Source organism: Salmo salar, chromosome ssa16 (genome assembly GCF_905237065.1).
Source record: "Salmo salar chromosome ssa16, Ssal_v3.1, whole genome shotgun sequence".
Lineage (NCBI taxonomy): Eukaryota > Metazoa > Chordata > Actinopteri > Salmoniformes > Salmonidae > Salmo > Salmo salar.
Window position 1 is genome coordinate 19,301,739 of NC_059457.1, and position 10,031 is coordinate 19,311,769.

Below are 10,031 nucleotides of genomic sequence, written 5' to 3' on the forward strand. Positions count from 1 at the left end.
GATGATGCGGAGTATAGAACGAGTGTGGGTGTCAGAGTTTCCTTCTGAAGGAACAGGTGTCGCAAGCCTGGAGGGTGATGTGCGATCCTTGGATGCTCAGGATATTCCACCTTTGGATTCTGTGGAAGATATACTGCAGCTGGAAGGTCTGCCTCGATCAGAGAGTCTTCAAGAATCTGACAGAGACCGTAACAGTGTAGTGAGTGAGCTAATTGACCAGTCTGCTTACGATATCCGTACTGACCTACCAAACTCGGACCATTCCTTAACTGATCAGTTACGCACTGACTGTGTTGACAGACCCACTATTGCAACAGTACACAACACTGTCACTCCTTATGCAGTTGAAGGTACTCGAGGTCGTATTAGGTCAAGGGCAGGAAGACTATTTAACCTCCCTGGGCAAGGTGGGACGTTTGCGTGAATCAGCGCTACAATTTACAAAATTACTATTCAAAAATATTGTTAACCTCTCTAGGCTAGGCGGGACGAATTCGTCCCACCTACGTAACAGCCACGGCTATCCTGTGGCGCGATTTTCAAGACCTTAAAAATCCTATTACTTCAATTTCTCAAACATATGACTATTTTACAGCCATTTAAAGATAAGACTCTCGTTAATCTAACCACACTGTCCGATTTCAAAAAGGCTTTACAACGAAAGCAAAACATTAGATTATGTCAGCAGAGTACCAAGCCAGAAATAATCAGACACCCATTTTTCAAGCCAGCATATAATGTCACCAAAACCCAGAAGACAGCTAAATGCAGCACTCACCTTTGATGATCTTCATCAGATGACAACCCTAGGACATTATGTTATACAATACATGCATGTTTTGTTCAATCAAGTTCATATTTATATCAAAAACCAGCTTTTTACATTAGCATGTGACGTTCAGAACTAGCATACCCCCGCAAACTTCCGTGGAATTCGCTAACATTTTACTAAATTACTCACGATAAACGTTCACAAAAAGCATAACAATTATTTTAAGAATTATAGATACAGACCTCCTCTATGCACTCGATATGTCCGATTTTAAAATAGCTTTTGGTGAAAGCACATTTTGCAATATTCTAAGTACATAGCCCAGGCATCACGGGCTCGCTATTTAGACACCCGGCAAGTTTAGCACTCACCATAATCATATTTACTATTATAAAAATTTCATTACCTTTTGTTGTCTTCGTCAGAATACACACCCAGGACAGCTACTTCAATAACAAATGTTGGTTTGGTCCAAAATAATCCATCGTTATATCCGAATAGCGGCGTTTTGTTCGTGCGTTCCAGACACTATCCGAAATAGTAAAGAAGTGTCGCGCGCATGGCGCAATTCGTGACAATAAAATTCTAAGTATTCCATGACCGTACTTCGAAGCATGTCAACCGCTGTTTAAAATCAATTTTTACGACATTTTTCTCGTAGAAAAGCGATAATATTCCGACAGGGAATCTCCTTTTCGGCAAACAGAGGAAAAAATCCCAAAGGCGGGGGCGGTCGGGGTCACGCGCATAAGCTAGTGTCTCTTGATGGGCCACTTGAGAAAGGCGATAATGTGTTTCAGCCTGGGGCTGGAATGACGACATTCTGTTTTTTCCCGGGCTCTGAGCGCCTATGGACGACGTGGGAAGTGTCACGTTAGAGCAGAGATCCTTAGTAAATGATAGAGATGGAAAAGAAGTTCAACAAATGGTCAGACAGGCCACTTCCTGTAAAGGAATCTCTCAGGTTTTGACCTGCCATTTGAGTTCTGTTATACTCACAGACACCATTCAAACAGTTTTAGAAAATTTAGGGTGTTTTCTATCCATATGTAATAAGTATATGCATATTCTAGTTACTGAGTAGGAGTGGTAACCAGATTAAATCGGGTATGTTTTTTATCCAGCCGTGTCAATGCTGCCCCCTAGCCCTAACAGGTTAAAATGTTATATTGTCATTCAAAGAATTATAGATTAACATCTCGTGAATGCAACCGCATTGCCAGATTTTAAAATAACCTGGGAAATCACACTTTGCAATAAACGACGTGGTATGCTCAGAAAAAATAGGCTAGGCGATACATGTTAGCGCCATCTTGGAACCATCTAAAATCAAATATACTATTGTAAATATTCCCTTACCTTTGATTATCTTCATCAGAAGGCACTTCCAGGAATCCCAGGTCCACAACAAATGTAGTTTTGTTTGAAAAAGTTAAAAATGTATGTCCCAATAGTTCCTTCTTGTTAGTGCGTTCCGAAGGCTACTCATAATGTACTGAAGCGCGCGGGAATTGTCATCACGAATGTGCAAAAAAAAATATTTACGTTCGTTCAAACGTTGTATAACATAAATCTTTAGGGCCTTTTTCAACCAGAGCTTCAATAATATTCAAGGCGGACGATTGCATTGTATTACTAAACGTTTCGGAACAAAAGGGTTCCCATGGGCGCCCGCGTCATAGTAGTAATGGCCCTCCCCCTGTGACCAACTTCCCAAGCCTCTCTTTGGGTCAGTTTCTACCATAGAAGACTCAAACCACTTTGTAAAGACTGTTGACATCTAGTGGAAGCCTTAGGAAGGGCTAAATGATTAATAAGTCCCTGTGTGTTTCAATGGCAAAGGTTTGAAGTGATTCCACACATCAGATTTCCATTTCCTGTTAGGATTTGTCTCAGGGTTTTGACTGCCATATGAGTTCTGTTATACTCACAGACACCATTCAAACAGTTTTAGAAACTTTAGAGTGTTTTCTATCCAAATCTACTAATTATATGCATATTCTAGTTACTGGGCAGGAGTAGTAACCAGATTAAATCGGGTACGTTTTTTATCCGGCCGTGCAAATACTGCCCCCTAGCCCCAACATGTAACATGTAACAGGCATGTTTACCTATGAGGGCTAAAGAGATTGATCAACCGCTTTTCACTCTAATTCTCAAGGAGAATAGTCTAATGACTGAAATATTTAGTGACTGTTTTAAAGCAGGGTCTGCATCCTCGATATACACAGCTTTACCTATTAGTTTTCTCTAACCACACTGTCCGATTTCAAAAAGGCTTTACAGCGAAAGCAAAACATTAGATTATGTCAGCAGAGTACCCAGCCAGAAATAATCAGACACCCATTTTTCAAGCTAGCATATAATGTCATAAAAAACAAAACCACAGCTAAATGCAGCAGTAACCTTTGATGATCTTCATCAGATGACACTCCTAGGACATTATGTTATACAATACATGCATGTTTTGTTCAATCAAGTTCATATTTATATCAAAAAACAGCTTTTTACATTAGCATGTGACGTTCAGAACTAGCATTCCCACCGAACACTTCCGGTGAATTTACTAAATTACTCACGATAAACGTTCACAAAAAACATAACAATTATTTTAAGAATTATAGATACAGAACTCCTTTATGCAATCGCGGTGTCAGATTTTAAAATAGCTTTTCGGTGAAAGCACATTTTGCAATATTCTGAGTAGATAGCTCGCCATCACGGGCTAGCTATTTTGACACCCACCAAGTTTCGTACTCACCAAACTCAGATCTACTATAAGAAAAATTGGATTACCTTTGCTGTTCTTCGTCAGAATGCACTCCCAGGACTTCTACTTCAATAACAAATGTTTGTTTGGTTCCAAATAATCCATAGTTATATCCAAATAGCGCCGTTTTGTTCGTGCGTTCAAGACACTATCCGAAGGGTAACGAAGGGTGACGCGCCCGGCGCGTTTCGTGACAAAAAATTTCAAAATATTCCATTACCGTATTTCGAAGCATGTCAAACGCTGTTTAAAATCCATTTTTATGCGATTTTTCTCATAAAAAAGCGATAATATTCCGACCGGGAGTCATTGCTTTCGTTCAAAGACTGAAAATGTACACATGGAGTCGTCTCGTGCACGCGTGCGCCAGTCTCATTGTTCTCAGATCGACCACTTACCAAATGCACTACTGTTTTTCAGCCATGGCCTGCAAAGTCATCATTCAACGTTCTGGCGCCTTCTGACAGCCTATGGGAGCGTTAGTAAATGTCACGTTACAGCAGAGATCCCCTGTTTGGGATAGAGATAACAAAGAAGGCCAAGAAATGGTCAGAGAGGGCGCTTCCTGTTTGGAATCTTCTCAGGTTTTGGCCTGCCAAATGAGTTCTGTTATACTCACAGACACCATTCAAACTTTGGAGTGTTTTCTATCTAAAGCTAATAATTATATGCATATTGTAGTTTCTGGGCAGGAGTAATAATCAGATTAAATCGGGTGCGTTTTTTATCCGGCCGTGAAAATACTGCCCCCTATCCATAAAAAGTTAAAAAAGCCGCGTCCGTCAGTATTAACAACACAGGTTGACGACCTTCTATGCCAAACCAATCTGAACTCCTCTTTCGGCATGTCCAGCCCACTTATTATCTCAACCAATCATTGCTAGTGGGAATGTTGCTAACTTTTTCTTGGCTTAACCAACAAGGCTCGTAATGTCACTATTTTATTCGTATTTACAGTTGGCATACACGTTTGTTATTAAGGCATATGAAAGTTCACATGTTCAAGAAGGCATTTCTGCCCAAAAAAACACATTTTGATCCAAAAATATTTTTTACGTTCAAACGACTTGCGACTTGCGACATACGCCTAGTTTCCTGAATCGGGTCACATATGAGGCGAACGTCTAGCAATTTTAGCTAAATAACAACTTGTCAATTTGCAACTACTTAGCATGTTAGCTAACCCTTCCCCTAACCTAACCATTTTAGCTAACCCTAAACCCAACCCTTTAACCTAACTCCTAAACTTAACCATGACCTTAACCCTAACCCCTAAACCCTAGCCTAGCTAATGTTAGCGAGATAGCTACTGTTAGCCACCTAACTACCTAGCTAGAATTCATAACATATCACACATTTAACAGATTCACAACATATCATACGAAATGGGCAATGGACATCCACAAATGAATACATACCATACGAAACGTGACATATCATACCAAATGGAGAGTCCCGGATTTACATACAGAATGTTTCGAAATGCTCTGAGACCAGGTTACACTGCTTACAACAACCTATGGTAGCCTAATGCTATCACTATCACACAATTACCAAAAGCGATAACAGTGACACGTCAAAGGATTGCAGGCTTGTGATGCTGAAAGGACAGCGACCGTAATGCCAGCGCACTCCATGTAGGAGAATGCACTTTGTAAAACACATTGGGCCAATAGAAAGATAGCAGTCACACACAGCATGATATTAAAGGATAAGCAGCCCATTCACTCAGACATAAAAGGCCACTAGGTCCCAATCATAGGAATACAAAAACACAACTATTATCCTAAGCATTTCCCAATCGAAATGAATTCCCATTGCAAAAAATAAATTCACATTCAGCACACAAAGTAACTGGTGATCTAAAGTTTAAATGCACTATGATGCACAAACATAAATCCTTTTCAAAGAGATAGCTAACAACAGCAAGCAAGCTGTAATAAATAACACAGTTCCACTGACTAGATGAGGATAATTTGAAACTAACAAGCTAACTTTCAGGGGATAAACTAGCTGGCTACATCCAAATATTGTTTGATTTGCTTGCAATCTATTGTGGTGATGACTGTAGTATGACTGACAACTTTACCAGGACGATGACTTGCCGATGTCAAGCATAATCTCAGATGTTGTTTGCTTAGCTAGCTAGCTACATGTCAAATGGATCTGGCTACCCTCACGTATATGAAAATACGTGATCAATTGATGTTTACTGATCACAAAAAGCATGCTCTTACTTGCTGTATAACTCTGATGATAGCGCTAAATGTGGAATAATCGAAAATGTGTAGTTTTGACTCTACTCTTCAAGAGGTGATATTAAAACCAAATAGTTATACCATTTACTTAACAATGAAAACGGCAAGTAGTAGTCAATGATTTTAAGGGAGCCGGGGTCTCCTTGCCCCCTAGCAGCCAAATCAAACGTTATTGTGGCATTGTATTGATAACGACTGATTCTGTGAATCATGGTGTGTTTGCCTGTCATTTCTCTCTCCAATTAGACCTACCAGCCTCCAGAAGACAACCATCTCTACCTCTCTGTGCTCTCCCACTACATTCTCTCTCCAACTTGACCAGACAGCTTTCAATTGACATCTCCCTCAATATATATATAATGATATATGCCATTTAGCAGACACTTTTATCCTGAGCAACTTAGTCATGCGTGCATACATATGGCTGGTCCCGGGAATCAAACCCACTACCCTGGTGTTACAAGTGCCATGCCCTACCAACTGAGTTACAGAGGACCTCTCCTTCCCCCTCTCCCTCCCCCATATTTCTCTCGCTCTCCTCCTCACATAAAAAGGCTGTGAATTGGTTTAAAGATCTGTCACTCTTAATCAGTCCTGAATCGGCTTGAATCACAGTGCCATTATCCCCCATCTGAGCTATGACACAGTCGCTGCTGAAAAGGGCACGGTAGTCCTAGCATTTCCCATAATGGATGTTTTAGTTAAAGGACAGAAAAATAATAACCAGCTCTATGTGTGGGAGCAGCTCTGTTTTTCTTCCTCCAGGAGAGTGGAGACCAGATAAGGAGACAATCAGGGGTTGGGGGGCCTGATGGGCCTGATTGGCCTGGGGGCTGGAGCTGATAGACAATGCTGCTCTTTTCACACTCAGACAAACAGGATGACTGTTTTTTCCTCTCTCTTCACACCGTTCTCCTGTGGCCAGCGATTTGCCCACTACACTGATCAAATCAAATCAAATTTTACTGTCACATACACTGGTTAGCAGATGTTATTGCGAGTGTAGCGAAATGCTTGTGCTTATAGTTCCCACAGTGCAGCAATATCTAACAAATACCTAATACACACAAACATAAGAAAAGGAATGGAATAAGAATATATAAATATGAATATATGGATGAGCAATGACAGTGGCATAGGCTAAGATGCAATAGATAGTATAGAATACAGTATATACATATGAGATGATTAATGCAAGATACAGAGAAAGCCGGAAGTTTACATACACTTAGGTTAGAGTCATTAAAACTCGTTTTTCAACCACTCCACAAATTACTTGTTAAAAAACTATAGTTTTGGCAAGTCAGTTAGGACAACTACTTTGTGCATGACAAATAATTTTTCCAACAATTGTTTACAGACAGATTATTTCACTTATAATTCACTGTATCACAACTCCAGTGGGTCAGAAGTTTACATACACAAGTTGACTGTGCCTTTAAACAGCTTGGAAAATTCCAGAAAATGATGTCATGGCTTTAGAAGCTTCTGATAGGCTAATTTACACAATTTGAGTCAATTGGAGGTGTACCTGTGGATGTATTTCAAGGCCTACCTTCAAACTCAGTGCCTCTTTGCTTGACATCATGGGAAAAATCAATAGAAATCAGCCACGACCTCAGAAAGATAATTGTAGACCTCCACAAGTCTGGATCATCCTTGGGAGCAATTTCCAAATGCCTGAAGTTACCACGTTCACCTGTACAAACAATAGTACGCAAATATAAACACCATGGGACCCCGCAGCTGTCATACCGCTCAGGAAGGAGACGCGTTCTGTCTCCTAGAGATGAACGTACTTTGGTGCGAGAAGTGCAAATCAATCCCAGAACAACAGCAAAGGACCTTGTGAAGATGCTGGAGGAAACAGGTACAAAAGTATCTCTATCCATAGTAAAATGAGTCCTATATCGACATAACCTGAAAGGCCACTCAGCAAGGAAGATGCCACTGCTCCAAAACCTCCCTAAAAGAAGCCAGACTACGGTTTGCAACTGCACATGGGGACAAAGATAGTACTTTTTGGAGAAATGTCCTCTAGTCTGATGAAACAAAAACAGAACTGTTTGGCCATAATGACCATCGTTATGTTTGGAGGAAAAAGGGGGAGGCTTGCAAGCCGAAGAACACCATCCCAACCGTGAAGCACGGGGGTGGCAGCATCATGTTGTGGGGGTGCTTTGCTACCAGGAGGGACTGAAGCTCCACACAAAATAGATGGCGTCATGAGGCAGGAAAATTATGTGGAAGTTAAAGCGTGGTCGCAAATGGGTCTTCCAAATGGACAATGACCCCAAGCATACTTCCAAAGTTGTGGCAAAATGGCTTAAGGACAACAAAGTCAAGGTATTGGAGTGACCATCACAAAGCCCTGACCTCAATCCTATAGACAATTTGTGGGCAGAACTGAAAAAGCACGTGTGAGCAAGGAGGCCTACAAACCTGACTCAGTTACACCAGCTCTGTCAGGAGGAATGGGCCAAAATTCACCCAACTTATTGTGGGAAGCTTGTGGAAGGCTACCTGAAACGTTTGACCCAAGTTAAACAATTTAAAGGCAATGTTACCAAATACTATTGAGGGTATGTAAACTTCTGACCCACTGGGAATGTGATGAAAGAAATAAAAGCTGAAATAAGTTATTCTCTCTACTATTATGCTGACATTTCACATTCTTAAAATAAAGTGGTGATCCTAACTGACCTAAGACAGGGAATTTTTACTAGGATTAAATGTCAGGAATTTTGAAAACTGAGTTTAAATGTAGTTGGCTAAGGTGTATGTAAATGTCCGACTTCAACTGTATGTGAACATTATTAAAGTGCCATTATTAAAGTGATTAGTGTTCCATTTATTAAAGTGGCCAATGATTTCAAGTCTATGTAGGCAGCAGACTCTCTGTGCTAGTGATGGCTGTTTAACAGTCTGATGGCCTTGAGATAGAAGCTGTTTTTCAGTCTCTCGGTCCCAGCTTTGATGCACCTGTACTGACCTAGCCTTCTGGATGATAGCGGGGTGAACAGGCAGTGGCTCGGGTGGTTGTTGTCCTTGATGATATTTTTGGCCTTCCTGTGACATCGGCTGCTGTAGGTGTCCTGGCAGGTAGTTTTCCCCCAAGGATACGTTGTGCAGACCGCACTACCCTCTGGAGAGCCCTGCGGTTGTGGGCAGCGCAGTAGCTGTACCAGGCGGTGATACAGCCCGACAGGATGCTCTCAACTGTGCATCTGTAAAAGTTTGGGAGGGTTTTAGGTGTCAAGCCAAATTTCTTCAGCCTCCTGAGGTTGAAGACGCGCTGTTGCACCTTCTTCACCTCACTGTCTGCGTGGGTGGACCATTTCAGTTTGTCAGTGATGTGTATGCCGAGGAACTTAAAACTTCCCACCCACCTGTCCCGTTGATGTGGATAGGGGGGTGCTCTCTCTGCTGTTCCCTGAATTCCATGTAATCTCCTTTGTTTTGTTGACATTGAGTGAGAGGTTATTTTCTGACACCACACTCCGAGAGCCCTCACCTCTTCCCTGTAGGCTGTCTCGTCATTGATAATAAAGCCTACTACTGTTGTGTCATCTGAAAACTTGATGATTGAGTTGGAGGCGTGCATGGCCACGCAGTCATGGGTGAACAGGGAGTACATGAGGGGGCTGAGCACACACCCCTGTGGGGCCCCAGTGTTGAGGGTCAGCGAAGTGGAGATGTTGTTTCCTACCTTCACCACCTGGGGCAGTCCGTCAGGAGATCCAGGACCCAATCACACAGGGCGGGGTTGAGACCCAGGGTGCAGTGTGATGTCGATTGCATCGTCAGTGGACCTATTGGGGCAGTAAGCAAATTGAAGTGGGTCAAGGGTGACAGGTAAGGTGGAGGTGATATGATCCTTAAAGTCCTCTGTGGGACGGTTGAGCTAACGTAGGCTAATGCGATTAGCATGAGGTTGTAAGTAACAAGAAATTTCCCAGGACATATCTGATATTGGCAGAAAGCTTACATTTTTGTTAATCTAACGGCACGGGGAAATTTACAGTAGCTATTACAGTGAAAGAATACCATGCTATTGTTTATTTTTTATTTTACTAGGCAAGTCAGTTAAGAACAAATTCTTATTTTCAATGACGGCCAAGGAACAGTGGGTTAAACTGCCTTGTTCAGGGGCAGAACGACAGACTTGTACCTTGTCATCTCGGGGAATCAATCTTGCAACCTTTTGGTTGCTAGTCCAATGCTCTAACCA